Here is a 16,439-nt window from a genome sequence, read left to right as displayed (position 1 = left end):
AGCCTCGGACAAGGGCAGCCGACCCCGGAGGATTTCCGTCTCGCCCGAGGCCCCCCTTCAGCGGCGAGCATATTTCCGGCTCGCCCGAGGTCCTGTCTTCGCTAAGAAGCAACCCTGACCAAATCACCGCACCGACCGACCAAGTCGCAGGAGCATTTAATGCAAAGGTGGCCTGACACCTTTATCCTGACGCGCGCCCCCCAGCCGGCAGAGCCGAAGTGACCGCCGTCACTTCGCCGCTCCACTGACCGGCCTGACAGAAGGACAGCGCCGCCTGCGCCGCTCCGACTGCGGTGCCACTTGACAGAGCAAGACTGACAGGCAGTCAGGCCCGGCCAAAGGCACCATAGGAAGCTCCGCTCTGCCCGACCTAGGGCTCGGACTCGGGCTAAGTCCCGGAAGACGGCGAACTCCGCCCGACCCAGGGCTCGGACTCGGGCTAAGTCCCGGAAGACGGCAAACTCCACCCGACCCAGGGCTCGGACTCGGGCTAAGACCCGGAAGACGGCGAACTCCGCCCGACCCAGGGCTCGGACTCGGGCTAAGTCCCGGAAGACGGCGAACTCCGCCTGACCCAGGGCTCGGACTCGGGCTAAGTCCCGGAAGACGGCGAACTCCGCCCGACCCAGGGCTCGGACTCGGGCTAAGTCCCGAAAGACGGCGAACTCCGCCCGACCCAGGGCTCGGACTCGGGCTAAGTCCCAGAAGATGACGATCTCCGCCTCGCCCGACCCAGGGCTCGGACTTGGGCTCGGCCCCAGAAGACGACGAACTCCGCCCCGGCACCAGCCGGCGATCTCCGCCTCGCCCGAACCTGGGGCTCGGACCCAACCTCGGCCACGAAAGGCAGACTCGACCTCGGCTTCGGAGGAGCTTCCACATCGCCCAACCTAGGGCCCAGACCGGCCACGTCAACAGGAGGCGCCATCATCACCCTACCCCGGGCTGACTCGGGCCGCAGGGAACAAGACCGGCGTCCCATCTGGCTCGCTCTGCCAGATAGGCAATGATGGCGCCCTGCATACTCTGTGACGACGGTGGCTCTCAGCCCCCTTACGGAAGCAAGAGGACGTCAGCAAGGATTCAACCGCTCTGACAGCTATCCCTCCGCCAGGCTCCATCGCTCCTTCGACGGCCACGACATCACACCAGCTGGGTGCCAAAATCTCTCTGGCTGCCACAACGGCATGTACTTGGGGCGCTAGCTCTCCTCCGCTAGACACGTAGCACTCTGCTACACCCCCCATTGTACACCTGGATCCTCTCCTTGCGCCTATAAAAGGAAGGACCAGGGCCCTCTTAGAGAAGGTTGGCCGCGCAGGGACGAGGACGAGACAGGCGCTCGCTGGAGGCCGCTCGCTCCCTCTCCCGCGTGGACGCTTGTAACCCCCTACTGCAAGCGCACCCGACCTGGGCGCGGGACGAACACGAAGGCCGCGGGATTCCCACCTCTCTCACGCCGGTCTCCGGCCGCCTCGCTCTCCCCCCTTCGCGCTCGCCCTCGCGCTCGACCCATCTGGGCTGGGGCACGCGGCGACATTCACTCGTCGGCTCAGGGACCCCCCGGTCTCAGAACGCCGACATAAGGTATATTTTATTGAAGGGGTTGGCATATTTATTACCTAATGACCATATCACACAATTCAAGGATGTTTTCCATGATGGTCTACATATAAAATCTCAGAAGTTGAGGATTGAGCAGAGGCATTTCAAATGGCTGAAGTTTAGCAAGGAGAAGGACAGAAAGTTGCAGAAAATGAAGTTGGAGATTAAAAAGATGGATCTGGAGAATGAGCGATTGGAGCTGGAGCTAAAGCTTAAGGAAATTGAGATGGACATCAAACTAAATAGGATTTAGTGAGCCCCAACCTTCCTCTAGCAGAGCAGTCTCCCAATGTAATAATTCCTAGTACTGCAGTAAAAAATATTACAATGGCAATGGAAATTGGCAAGGGTTGGAAATAGATTACCTGTGTGGCCAGCAATACAGGGATTTCTGCTCAGTTTGAATTCTCTACAACTCGCTCATGAAATCCAAAATTCTGAAATCCAACATCACTCGAGAAGAATCCACAATCTAAGTCCGAAGGGAAGTTATCTAAAGATTCTGAAACTGGCCCAAGTAATGCAACTACATCTGGATCATAGCATGGGTCCTCAAATTGCTTTGGTTCTTCGAGTAGTGTTGATTCTGCATCATCATAGAAGGGCATATGTCCAGCAGAAAAATGAAATAGTGGTTTACTGGGAGGTGCTCTATTAAGTGGTGGAAAACTTAGAAATTGCATGGACTGGCTTGAACTTGGCTTGCAGTCCAGAGGAGGATACTGAGAGAGAAATGTATGAGCGTTGTTTATTTGTGCTCCATTTGGTTCTGGCTTCTGAATCATATCATGAGCTGAAATTGTAACGTCAGGACAAGGGGCCACTGATGCTGAGCGTATGAAAAGCTGATGCCATGACTTTTTAAGGCCAGTAGGGTGAGGCTGCACATTTGGACTAACCTGCATATATATATAGCATAATTGGAAGATTTGAGATGGAAATTTAGGTAAGAAATAACTGATGCAACTGATTCCAATAACAAGAATTTAACTAAGATATCTATGCCCCTAATACTCATAGGTCGATTAAAATTAGTCCATGCATTTCTAGTTTCTCCAGCTGTAGCAGATTTGTCTGTAGCTTGCATGGCTGCATGCTGGGCATCTCTTTTGATTGCAACAATGTTTTGGTCATCAAACGAAAGATATCATACGAGCATTATATAAATAATCACACCACAAGACCAAATATCTGATAATGATACATCGTATCTTCTGTGTCTAGAGAACCTGCAAGCATTTATCACAAGAAATTAATAACTGGACACCAAGAATTGTTTGACCTGGGAGTGGTATGGGAGTGGTCAGGCTTTCTTCACCTCAGGGGCAATGTAATTGGGGCTACCACAGGTTGTATACAACAATCCATCAATCTGAAAGTAAATATATCATGTAATACGATGAGCGACCAGCTTGCTGAAATCATTTCACATTCTAGAAAACTATTTATCATATACCCCGATATACGATGGTAAAGCACTAAGACCAAAATCAGAGACCTTGATGTTTCCTTTCCGGTCAACAAGAACCTTCTCCGGATGTAACATTGGAGTCCCCACAAGAGGATTCCTCCAAGCAGGACAGATGTAACACCCAATTTGTAGAAGATAATATAAGGGGAGAAAAGTTATGTTCTTTTATTTATGTGTGTGTGTTATATCTACATGCCATCACTTGTAAACGCCATATTTAAAACAAATAAAAGCTATGCTACTAAAAACCATGCATCGTATTGGAGCTTTGATTGTGCATTGAATACTAAAAATAATAACATTAATAACAATATAATGTTGAAGATAATGAGTTGAAGATTGTGATTAAACCTCAATTTGAATTTGGAATTTAAAATGATAAAACAAGAAAGGAGTATTACATATAAATAAAGATAACTATAAATAAATATAAATACATCCCTAAATTAGTATTTCCATTTGGTACTCATGACCTATGAGATATGCAAACCAATTTCGAATTCAAACATTAGGTTTGAATTTAAACAAAAAAAAGAAATAAAGAGGAAAGAAACAGAAAAAGAAAAAGAAAAGAAAAAGAGCCTAGCTGGGCTTCTATCAACCGATTTAGGCCCATCTGGCCAGTAACCTCCGCGCGGCCCATCCCCCTCTCACCACGCGCATGGTCGGCTGACGTGTGGGGCCTCCGTGTCAGCCGACTGGTGCTTGTTAGGAATCGTCGTTGTTGCTCTGCCACCAGGGCCCGCACGTCAGCAGGTTAGTTCATGGCCGCCGCCACCGTATGCGAAGGAAGAGGGATCCGTGGAACTCGGGCGTAATGGTTGGGATCCGTTCGCTTGCTACTAACAAACTCCCGTGCCGTCCACGGTTTCCGCCGTGGTAAGTCACCGGCCGCCCCTGCAACTCCGGATCCGAACTTCATACTGTAGGCTAGGCCTCTCGTTTAGAGTATATGTATGGCAGCGACTCCTTCCCCTCGTACGCAACTCGACCCTGCTTCCCATCGTCGTCGAGTGCCGCTGAGAGCATCACGTGTCGCATTGTGTCTGGCCAAGATCTCGCCTTGACCGTGGGCAGGTCTGCCGCAAGGAAGAGAGGGTCAGCGCCACCATCGATCGGACTCGTCATGGAATCTTGCATCACCGCGGGCGAGTGGGTCTGCGCTCCAAGTCTCGGTGAGGCCTCGCTCGCGTCTTCCCATGGTTACCGTGATGATTAGCACCTGGATTCGCTAGGAATCGAGCAACGAAGTACTGCCAGGGGTCCGGGGCGCTGGTTCGCTGGGGGTACGCCGTCTCAGCCTGGCGTCGTGAGGTTGAAGAAGGTCCCTGGCCGCTGATGTTGACGCCAACGGCTATGATTAGATCTGGGGGGGAAGTGTGTGAACCACTGATCTGATCACCGACGGCTGCGATTAGAAGCCATGTATCCCTTCGCGACTTTATCTGGTGACTGTTAGATCGGGATCCTACGACTACTAAGGAGTTCAGGTGCATAATGTGTGCGGCCCAATCCGTGCCGCCTACCGTTGATCCAACGGTCCAGATTACATCCAGAAAACCCCTTCGTTTGTTTAAATCTGAGCCTTCCATCTCAGATCCAGTGGCCAGTATTTCACTGTACCCCTTCGACCCGGGTATTTTCTTAAAGAGACCCTCCACTTTAAGCTATTCAACCCGCAGTCCACGGGTCTTATTCCCTAAGTCTTGGAATTTTTGCACGCCGGCCCCTGTGCTCTCTTGAAAATGAGCCCCAGTCCAGAAAACTCGAAAAACTGAGAAAATAAATCAGAAATGCATTTTTAATACAAAAATAATTACTAGAACTTGTTTAATTGGTAGAAAATTCATATGAACTCCAATTTGGTCCATTCCAGTTCCTATAATTTTGTAATATTATTCTCTATCAAATAGTACCACTGTTTTTTACATGAAATACACATTAAAATTTATTTCTCACTCAACCCTATATTAAATGCATAAAATCTTTGGAATTTCATAACTTAAAATATATAACTCCAAAATTATTAATTCCAGTTCCTATGATCATATTTTGATGTCTAGTTTATTACTGTATATTCCATTTGCATGTTTGATGTGATGTTAATTTATGCTATACTATGTATGTATTGTGTTGATGCGAGTAGACGAGCAAGCCACTGTGGAAACTGAGGTGTAGAGATAGCTGAGCAGGAGCTCATTGAAGGCAAGTTGTGCCCTTGATCACTTACTTTTCCCAGCCGTGTTCTTATTAATTTTAATGATCTGCATAGGTTAATTTTGATGGGATCCTTTAGGTTACCCCAGTTTTGGTTATCTTTATACCTTGTTCACCCCTGAAATACTTTTGGGTAGTACTTGCTATTGCTTTATGTTGATTGGGTATGGAGATACATTACTCATGATTATTCTGTTATTATCTTGTTATTATTACTGTTCATGTTAAGATCATTAAATTAATGGGAACATGGAGCGACCACCCGGGAAAACAGTGCTACCACAAGGGTTTAATGGGACGCCCTTGGCCGATTAACTAGGAAAGCTAGTGGAGGTCTTCCTTACCCGAAAGGGGCAAGGGCAGTAGGGGAGTGGTCAGTGTAGGGAGGTCCTTGGGTTGATTTTGCTGCGATGGCGGTCAGGCAAGAACCCTGCACTGGAGCTTCCTATAAACTGTAGCGGGATTTCTGAAGCTAGTGGAACTTTGTAAAGGCCTCGTAGTGTTACCCTGCCTCGCCTCCTCGGTAGAGGTGTATGAGATTGGCCGTCTCTTGGCAGATGGGTAACATGACTTGTGGGTAAAGATGCGCAACCTCTGCAGAGTGTAAAACTGGTATACTAGCCGTGCTCATGGTCATGAGCGGCTCGGACCCTCACATGATTAATTATGGAACTTAAATTTAATTTGACATTTGCATCGCATTTGGGATTATTTTACTATTACTGTTCTATATTATTATTAAGGTTTGGTATTTACTTACACTTAGTAATTGCTAATAAAATATTGACCAACTTATAAAAGCAATGTTCAGCCTCAGCCTCTATTTCATTGATTAGCCTTACACTTCATGAACTCCCACCTTTGGTGAGTTCATACCACATTATTCCCCACGACTTGTTGAGCTATGAACGTATGTGAGCTCACTCTTGCTGTCTCACACCCCCCCACAGGAGAAGAACAGGTGGTCGAAGAGGAGCCGCCTAACACTGAGGCATTCGACCTGATCTAGGTGGCATTTCTCAGTTGACATTGGCGCCGACGATCCTTAGTTCGTTTTACTTTTATCTTTTATTTTGTAATAAGTCTTCCGCTATGTAATAAATACTCTGATGTTTTATGACATTTATCTCTATACACTCTGTTATTATATATGTTGTCTTCTTGGCGCATGTATGAGATGCTCCTGGCTTTGTTCCTTAAAGCCGGGTGTTACAGAAGTGGTATCAGAGGAAATGTTGACTGTAGGACGAAACCTAGATAGAAATGGACAAAACCCTTACCTACTTACCTTTTCTACTCTAAGACAAGATGGATTTCACACCTTGGAATCCTACAAGTATGATCTTTCCAAGAGATAGGGAACCTAAGACAAAATTAAAATTATTTTCTCTATTTTTTTTAAAAAAATTGGTTGATTGTTCTGATGACAATGCTTGATTTGCTTCTTTGGTTGATTGAAACATTATAGTTGGGCATCCTAGCATGTACCACCATAAGGTAATGTATTAGCTTTAGTAGATAACACACTAATCTGCTTAGCTAATAAATCCCCCGCAGTAACATTCCTCGTAATTGCTCGCCTTGTCTATAATTCTTCCTTTCTTACCCTATATTTCTAACCCAGATGGGCTACCCCTGTACTGTTAGAAGAGAGCAGTATAGATTTGATCCTTGGTATGTCATGGTTTAACAAAGGCAAAGGAGTATATACGCTGTGCTAAGGGATCCATAGAACTCACCAGTTCCAAAGGAGAAAGATTTGAAGTTGGAATTGCAGTAACTACCGCCACCAGACTAGCGGCATTCTTAGTAGATGGGAAGTTTGTTGGTGTCAACATCTGTGTGGTTAGAGATTTTTCGGATGTCTTTCTAGAGGAGTTTTAGGGATGCCACCAGATAGGGAAGTTGAGTTGGTCATTGATCTCTTACCTAGGACTGCTCCTATTTTTAAACGACCATACAGGATGTCCGTGGAAGAGCTAAAGGAAATCAAGAAGAAATTAATGGAATTACAAGAGGCTGGGTACATTCGTTCGAGTTCCTCACCTTGGGGAGCACCAGTGTTATTTGTACAGAAGAAGAATGGATCACAACGGATGTGTGTGGATTATAGATCTCTTAATGATGTAACGGTGAAGAACAAGTATCCGTTACCCCGTATTGAGGATTTGTTTGATCAGATGAGAGGAGCCAGGGTATTCTCGAAGATTGATCTCCGATCCGGTTACCATCAAATGAAGATTAGACCATCAGATATTCCTAAGACGGCTTTCTCGACCCGATATGGATTATACGAGTTTACTATTATGTCATTTGGATTAACCAATGCAACAACTTATTTCATGAATTTGATGAATAAGGTGTTTATGGAGTATTTGGACATATTCGTCGTGGTGTTCATCGACGATATTCTTATCTATTCTAAGAATGAAAGTGATCATGAACAACATCTAAGGTTGGTGCTACAAAAGCTGCGAGATAATCAACTCTATGCTAAGTTCAGCAAGTGCGAGTTTTGGATTGACAAGGTGCCATTCCTTGGTCATATTATTTCTAATGGAGGAATAGCAGTGGATCCTGCTAAAGTGAAGGAGATAATGGAGTGGAGAGTGCCCACTACAGTTACGGAGATTCAGAGCTTTTCGAAACTTGCAGGATATTATCGGAGATTTATTGAAGGATTTTCTAAGATTGCTAAGTCTGTCACCTCACTTCTGGAGAAGGAAAGAGAGTTTAAATGGGATGAGAAGTGCCAAGTGTACACGAATCATAAGAGTTTGAAGTATATATTCACTCAGAAGGATCTCAACCTTTGGCAACGCCGTTGGTTGGAGCTTATTAAGGATTATGATTTGGAGATTCACTATCACCCGGGCAAGGCAAATTTGGTTGCAGATGCCTTGAGTCGAAAGGAGCATGTTCATTCAGCTGTTGTTGCCCAGCTACTCGATGAGATTGTTGAGGATTTCAGGAGACTTAACCTGGGGATAGTTGCTCACACTGAAGGATTACTATTGATGTGGAATCTACTTTGAAACAAGAAATCCACAAAGGACAAATTGGTGATGCTAAAATGCAAGAGATTAAGGATCTGATTACTAAAGGATGAGGTCCGGAATTCACGGAAGATGAGCAAGGCATTGTGTGGTTCAAGGACAGGATATGCGTTCCTGATATTGAAAGCCTTCCTGAGACTATTTTAAAGAAGGCCCATGACTTGGATTATTCTATTTATCCTGGTAGTACCAAGATGTATCAGGATTTGAAGCGGAAGTATTGGTGGTATGGATTAAAAAGAGATGTGGCTATACATGTGGCTATGTGCGAGGTGTGTCAAAGAGTTAAGGCCGAACACCAAAGAAAAGCTGGACTATTATACCCATTAAAGATACCCGAATGGAAGTGAGAAGAGATTGGTATGGATTTTATTTACTGGATTGCCTCGCACCCCGAAAGGATATGAGTCTATATGGGTGATTGTAGAGAGATTGACTAAAGTTCATTTCATTCTGGTCAAGAGTACTTATAAGGGATCTCAATTGGCTGAGTTATATATGGCTCGGATTGTGTCTCTACACGGTGTACTGAAGAAGATCATTTTGGATAGAGGATCACAGTTTACCTCCAGATTTTGGAGAATTTTTCATGAGAATGTGGATACGAAATTGAATTCTAGTTCGGCTTGTACTAACCAAGTATTGGAGGACGTGTTGAGAGTTTGTGCCCTTCAGCATGGTAGTAGTTGGGACAAGAGTCTACCTTATGCTGAGTTCTCATATAATGATAGTTACCGGGCCAGTCTGAAGATGTTACTGTTCGAGACCCTATATGGCAGGAAATGCAGGACTCCTCTATATTGGATCAGAGTAGGGGAAGACAATTCCTTGGACTTAAACTTATTCAAGAGGCAGAAGAACAAGTCTGTATAATCAGGGAGAATTTAAGAGTAGCACAAACCAGACAAAAGAGCTGTGCGGATAATAGAAGAAGACCACTGGAATTTTAGGAAAGAAATCATGTGTACCTCAAGATGTCAGCACTTCGTGGAATGAGAAGATTCAAAGTCAAAGGAAAGTTGTCCCCTCGCTTTATGGGACCCTTCTTAATCTTAAAGCGAGTGGGAGAGGTTGCATACCAATTGGAGTTACCGGATCATCTCGCGGATGTTCATGATGTCTTTCATGTATCTCAGCTGAAGAAATGTCTCAGGGTGCCTGAAGAACAATTACCAATGGAAGACCTTAATGTTCAAGATGACCTGACTTATGCTGAGTACCCCATCAAGATTCTTGATACATTAACTCAAGTTACAAGGAATAAGATTATAAAGATGTGCAAAGTGCAATGGAGTCACCACGGTGAAGATAAAGCAACTTGGAAAAGAGAAGAAGAGCTTCGCATAGATTTTCCCCACCTTTTCCCTAGACCTTCTTAAATCTCGAGGACGAGATTATTTTTAAGGGGGTAGGATTTGTAACACCCAATTTGTAGAAGATAATATAAGGGGAGAAAAGTTATGTTCTTTTATTTATGTGTGTGTGTTATATCTACATGCCATCACTTGTAAACGCCATATTTAAAACAAATAAAAGCTATGCTACTAAAAACCATGCATCATATTGGAGCTTTGATTGTGCATTGAATACTAAAAATAATAACATTAATAACAATATAATGTTGAAGATAATGAGTTGAAGATTGTGATTAAACCTCAATTTGAATTTGGAATTTAAAATGATAAAACAAGAAAGGAGTATTACATATAAATAAAGATAACTATAAATAAATATAAATACATCCCTAAATTAGTATTTCCATTTGGTACTCATGACCTGTGAGATATGCAAACCAATTTCGAATTCAAGCATTAGGTTTGAATTTAAACAAAAAAAGAAATAAAGAGGAAAGAAACAGAAAAAGAAAAAGAAAAGAAAAAGAGCCTAGCTGGGCTTCTATCAACCGATTTAGGCCCATCTGGCCAGTGACCTCCGCGCGGCCCATCCCCCTCTCACCACGCGCATGGTCGGCTGACGTGTGGGGCCTCCGTGTCAGCCGACTGGTGCTTGTTAGGAATCGTCGTTGTTGCTCTGCCACCAGGGCCCGCACGTCAGCAGGTTAGTTCATCGCCGCCGCCGCCGTATGCGAAGGAAGAGGGATCCGTGGAACTCGGGCGTAATGGTTGGGATCCGTTCGCTTGCTACTAACAAACTCCCGTGCCGTCCGCGGTTTCCGCCGTGGTAAGTCACCGGCCGCCCCTGCAACTCCGGATCCGAACTTCATACTGTAGGCTAGGCCTCTCGTTTAGAGTATATGTATGGCAGCGACTCCTTCCCCTCGTACGCAACTCGACCCTGCTTCCCATCATCGTCGAGCGCCGCTGAGAGCATCACGTGTCGCGTTGTGTCTGGCCAAGATCTCGCCCTGACCGTGGGCAGGTCTGCCGCAAGGAAGAGAGGGTCAGCGCCACCATCGATCGGACTCGTCATGGAATCTTGCATCACCGCGGGCGAGTGGGTCTGCGCTCCAAGTCTCAGTGAGGCCTCGCTCGCGTCTTCCCATGGTTACCGTGATGATTAGCACCTGGATTCGCTAGGAATCGAGCAACGAAGTACTGCCAGGGGTCTGGGGCGCTGGTTCGCTCGGGGTACGCCGTCTCAGCCTGGCGTCGTGAGGTTGAAGAAGGTCCCTGGCCGCTGATGTTGACGCCAACGGCTATGATTAGATCTGGGGGGGGGGGGGAAGTGTGTGAACCACTGATCTGATCACCGACGGCTGCGATTAGAAGCCATGTATCCCTTCGCGACTTTATCTGGTGACTGTTAGATCGGGATCCTACGACTACTAAGGAGTTCAGGTGCATAATGTGTGCGGCCCAATCCGTGCCGCCTACCGTTGATCCAACGGTCCAGATTACATCCAGAAAACCCCTTCGTTTGTTTAAATCTGAGCCTTCCATCTCAGATCCAGTGGCCAGTATTTCACTGTACCCCTTCGGCCCGGGTATTTTCTTAAAGAGACCCTCCACTTTAAGCTATTCAACCCGCAGTCCACGGGTCTTATTCCCTAAGTCTTGGAATTTTTGCACGCCGGCCCCTGTGCTCTCTTGAAAATGAGCCCCAGTCCAGAAAACTCGAAAAACAGAGAAAATAAATCAGAAATGCATTTTTAATACAAAAATAATTACTAGAACTTGTTTAATTGGTAGAAAATTCATATGAACTCCAATTTGGTCCATTCCAGTTCCTATAATTTTGTAATATTATTCTCTATCAAATAGTACCACTGTTTTTTTACATGAAATACACATTAAAATTTATTTCTCACTCAACCCTATATTAAATGCATAAAATCTTTGGAATTTCATAACTTAAAATATATAACTCCAAAATTATTAATTCCAGTTCCTATGATCATATTTTGATGTCTAGTTTATTACTGTATATTCCATTTGCATGTTTGATGTGATGTTAATTTATGCTATACTATGTATGTATTGTGTTGATGCGAGTAGACGAGCAAGCCACTATGGAAACTGAGGTGTAGAGATAGCTGAGCAGGAGCTCATTGAAGGCAAGTTGTGCCCTTGATCACTTACTTTTCCCAGCCGTGTTCTTATTAATTTTAATGATCTGCATAGGTTAATTTTGATGGGATCCTTTAGGTTACCCCAGTTTTGGTTATCTTTATACCTTGTTCACCCCTGAAATACTTTTGGGTAGTACTTGCTATTGCTTTATGTTGATTGGGTATGGAGATACATTACTCATGATTATTCTGTTATTATCTTGTTATTATTACTGTTCATGTTAAGATCATTAAATTAATGGGAACATGGAGCGACCACCCGGGAAAACAGTGCTACCACAAGGGTTTAATGGGACGCCCTTGGCTGATTAACTAGGAAAGCTAGTGGAGGTCTTCCTTACCCGAAAGGGGCAAGGGCAGTAGGGGAGTGGTCAGTGTAGGGAGGTCCTTAGGTTGATTTTGCTGCGATGGCGGTCAGGCAAGAACCCTGCACTGGAGCTTCCTATAAACTGTAGCGGGATTTCTGAAGCTAGTGGAACTTTGTAAAGGCCTCGTAGTGTTACCCTGCCTCGCCTCCTCGGTAGAGGTGTATGGGATTGGCCGTCTCTTGGCAGATGGGTAACATGACTTGTGGGTAAAGATGCGCAACCTCTGCAGAGTGTAAAACTGGTATACTAGCCGTGCTCACGGTCATGAGCGGCTCGGACCCTCACATGATTAATTATGGAACTTAAATTTAATTTGACATTTGCATCGCATTTGGGATTATTTTACTATTACTGTTCTTTATTATTATTAAGGTTTGGTATTTACTTACACTTAGTAATTGCTAATAAAATATTGACCAACTTATAAAAGCAATGTTCAGCCTCAGCCTCTATTTCATTGATTAGCCTTACACTTCATGAACTCCCACCTTTGGTGAGTTCATACCACATTATTCCCCACGACTTGTTGAGCTATGAACGTATGTGAGCTCACTCTTGCTGTCTCACACCCCCCCCACAGGAGAAGAACAGGTGGTCAAAGAGGAGCCGCCTAACACTGAGGCATTCGACCTGATCTAGGTGGCGTTTCTCAGTTGACATTGGCGCCGACGATCCTTAGTTCGTTTTACTTTTATCTTTTATTTTGTAATAAGTCTTCCGCTATGTAATAAATACTCTAATGTTTTATGACATTTATCTCTATACACTCTGTTATTATATATGTTGTCTTCTTGGCGCATGTATGAGATGCTCCTGGCTTTGTTCCTTAAAGCCGGGTGTTACAACAGAGATGTTGACAATATGTGAGCAAATCATTCTTGCGTTAATGTAAGTCGTCTATCATCAGCAAAGGCAGTTTTCATGAAGCATAGGAACTAATGCACACCAAGTCGGCCTCGATGTTGCTGGCCTCCAGCTCATCCTGCGCATCGGAGAGCCACACTTTGACCTGCTTCACCTCCACGGTGACCGCGAACAGCGCCGCGGCGAGGTCATCGGCCACCTTCTTGCTCCTCTCCTTGTCCTGCCTTGTTAATCTAAATTGCTGAATAAAACAACATAGAACAATGACAGATCATATCATCACATCAAACAATATGGATTCCAATTTTTTTTGTGGTCTAGCTGTATGAAATGAATATTCTTCTTAGGGCCTGTTTAGAAAGGTATGTTGCTCTAGGGATTTTCCTATTCAGTTCATGTTTGAATCTGTCCCCTATAAGTGCTTTGTTTGGTCAGTGAGATCATTCATCCTTCTACCTAGCAGACAATATATGTGGTCTATCACAACATCTTGTGAAATTGCATGGTATTAGCGAGACATGTACAAAACTTATGAGGAAACACTTCTAGTTCTCCAAGTTTTAAGAAATAATCAATAGGTAACTTGATTAATTTCAGCACCATGTTTGCATCAAATTAGCACCAATGCACAAATAAAGGGACAATAGTAATTTGATTAATTTCCAAAGGTTATGTGAAACCTTCTTTTATTTAGTAAAGTAGTATGTGGCACTAAAGGTATATTTTATTGAAGGGGTTGGCATATTTATTACCTAATGACCATATCACACAAATCAAGGATGTTTTCCATGATGGTCTAAATATAAAATCTCAGAAGTTGAGGATTGAGCAGAGGCATTTCAAATGGCTGAAGTTTAGCAAGGAGAAGGACAGAAAGTTGCAGAAAATGAAGTTGGAGATTAAAAAGATGGATCTGGAGAATGAGCGATTGGAGCTGGAGCTAAAGCTTAAGGAAATTGAGATGGACATCAGACCAAAGAGGATTTAGTGAGCCCCAACCTTCCTCTAGCAGAGCAGTCTCCCAATGCAATAGTTCCTAGTACTGCAGTAAAAAAATATTGCAATGGCAATGGCAATTGGCAAGGGTTGGAAATAGATTACCTGTGTGGCCAGCAATACTGGGATTTCTGCTCAGTTTGAATTCTCTACAACTCGCTCATGAAATCCAAAATTTTTAACGAATGCAGATGACTAAACTTCACTCTAAAAAGTGGCAGTAAATAATATCATCTACTACCAAGGGATTATCTCATAGCAATAAGACAATAAAATCAGACTTCCAATTATGTTGATATAAATTAGTTTGTAGTCCTAGTAACTGAAATTATCTGGTAGTCCTAGTCTCTTCAAAGCAAGTCCTTTTATTCATTGGCATTTTGTTAGAAACATAGATAAAGAATGGATATGGATCCCGAATTTGATACTGGCATGATTAACAACATCAATTATCTAACATGGAGATGTGCATAAATAAGATTACCTATGTTCACATGCACATCGTTGTCGACCTTAACGTAAAAGTCGGCATCCCATAGCAAAACAGCTGTAGCAAAGTAGGTCTTGGTTTTGCTTGACAATGCAAGGTATCCTTCAACATGATCATAGATAAAATTGTACCCATGGTGAACAAGGGAGGAAAACCAGCAATCCAAGCGAAAGTCATAATAAAATTCACGGATATCGTTCCCCGTGCAAAAATAACAAGTAATCGACTTACTGTCTTCATGAAATCCCCGTGTTTTCTATCCTCTGCTTCGATTGATCTATCAACAATTCCACCTGATATAACACTGCAAAGTACATGCAAGTTAAGGCAAGTTACTTCCATGGGTGAAGTAATTAAATACACGGCTTCTTGTAAACGCGAACTATAGATAGCCACAGGCTCTCTGTATCCATCACACTTGTGACTGATGACAAATTGGATTATGATCCCCTTCTCTTCAAGCTTTTTCCTCTTCTCACCTAATTTCAAGGAGTGTATTATTAGTTATTCAAAGCATGGTAATGAGAAATATTGCAAACCAATGACCAATGACATGTACGATATATTTTAGCATGATAACCTTGGTGCATCCAAGTGTAATGTATGGAATATTTTCTCTTGCGGCTGCTAAATGTTGTATTGATCCCTATCACTATGAGATATTTTTGCCTCCCGATCGTTTTGGAAACTTTGAACTCTTTCGCGACAAGGGAACCATTCAGCAGGGATTCTTGCAGCGATCATGTACCCAAGAGCTTTGTCCATAAGCTTGATATCATCTTATCTATTATTCTGCATCCAAACATTCACCAATCAATCGGAAGTCACATAAAAAATCAATAACCTCAAACACGAGACAGACATTAGGCTGAGAAAGAAAGGCCAACACGTAATATACATCATGGTGGCTATCTTGGACTTCTTGTAAAATATCTTTGTAATCTTGCTTTCCTTGGACCTGGTACCAATTAACAATAACAAAGATGAAGTGTCATCAATGATTCTAAGCATGGCATAATAGAAAGGCATGGAGAAGCGTACAGGTCTCTGTCTACCTTTGGAATTCTTGGATGAATTAGAGGGGTGGAGAGAAGCAGCATACCTTTTCAGAACCATACTCCACAGCATCTGGGACATTGTCACCTCCCTCTACACCTGCATTTGGCCAAGAGATCTCGATTGCTTCAGACAGCGTCCACATTTCGAAACAAGAGGATCACGACAACACATGATACAAGTTGAAATTGCTCAAAGGGAATCAAACATCCATACATTTGTTGCACTATTACAGTGTTGCAAACAGAGGCCAGCAGAGAGTCCAAGGAAGCTAGAAGTGCATTCTAGATTCCGCGCAAGATGACGATCCATAAAAGAAAAAAATCCCCTTGCGGCAATCCACTGAATCAGCACCTCGTGGAACATCAGAATCCTAGCTCAATAGCAATTGCACAGGTGACTTGGTGGAGGCTCTTTCGTGGACATGGCCGACCAACAACACCTCAAGCTTGACGATGACGGGCTTGAGGTCCACCTCCTTGTTGATCGTGGTGCCCACATCTCCACCACCTCCTCCTCCTCTAGCGGCGTCGACATGAGAAGCAAGTTCTCCGTCGGTGGTGGGGGTTGGGGTGAAATCGACGACGTGCACGCGGGCATCTCAGATCAGCGGTAATCTCGGGCGGGAGGAGTGGGGGCACGAAACTGCGACGTGCGGGGTGTGGCATTCTCGTGGGGCAGGGGAAGGGGTGCTGGCGGGCGGGCGGGCAGATCGCGACGGTTGCGGCATGCACGGAGCGGTCGCGCGCGGGGTTTGCAGTCGGCAGGCGGGCAGATCTCGCCGGTC

At 44.4% G+C, this 16,439-nt stretch overlaps 1 pseudogene; it reads right to left on the bottom strand.

Annotated features, from left to right (window-relative positions):
- Window positions 1-13,165: 13,165 nt before the first annotated feature.
- Window positions 13,166-15,797, bottom strand: LOC103652337 (probable beta-1,3-galactosyltransferase 3; annotated as a pseudogene).
- Between the last annotated feature and the right edge of the window lie 642 nt (window positions 15,798-16,439).

The sequence above is a fragment of the Zea mays genome, chromosome 3 (genome assembly GCF_902167145.1).
Source record: "Zea mays cultivar B73 chromosome 3, Zm-B73-REFERENCE-NAM-5.0, whole genome shotgun sequence".
In the NCBI taxonomy this organism is placed as follows: domain Eukaryota; kingdom Viridiplantae; phylum Streptophyta; class Magnoliopsida; order Poales; family Poaceae; genus Zea; species Zea mays.
Note: the sequence above shows the minus strand (reverse complement) of the source record. Positions and strands in the feature narration are given on the sequence as shown.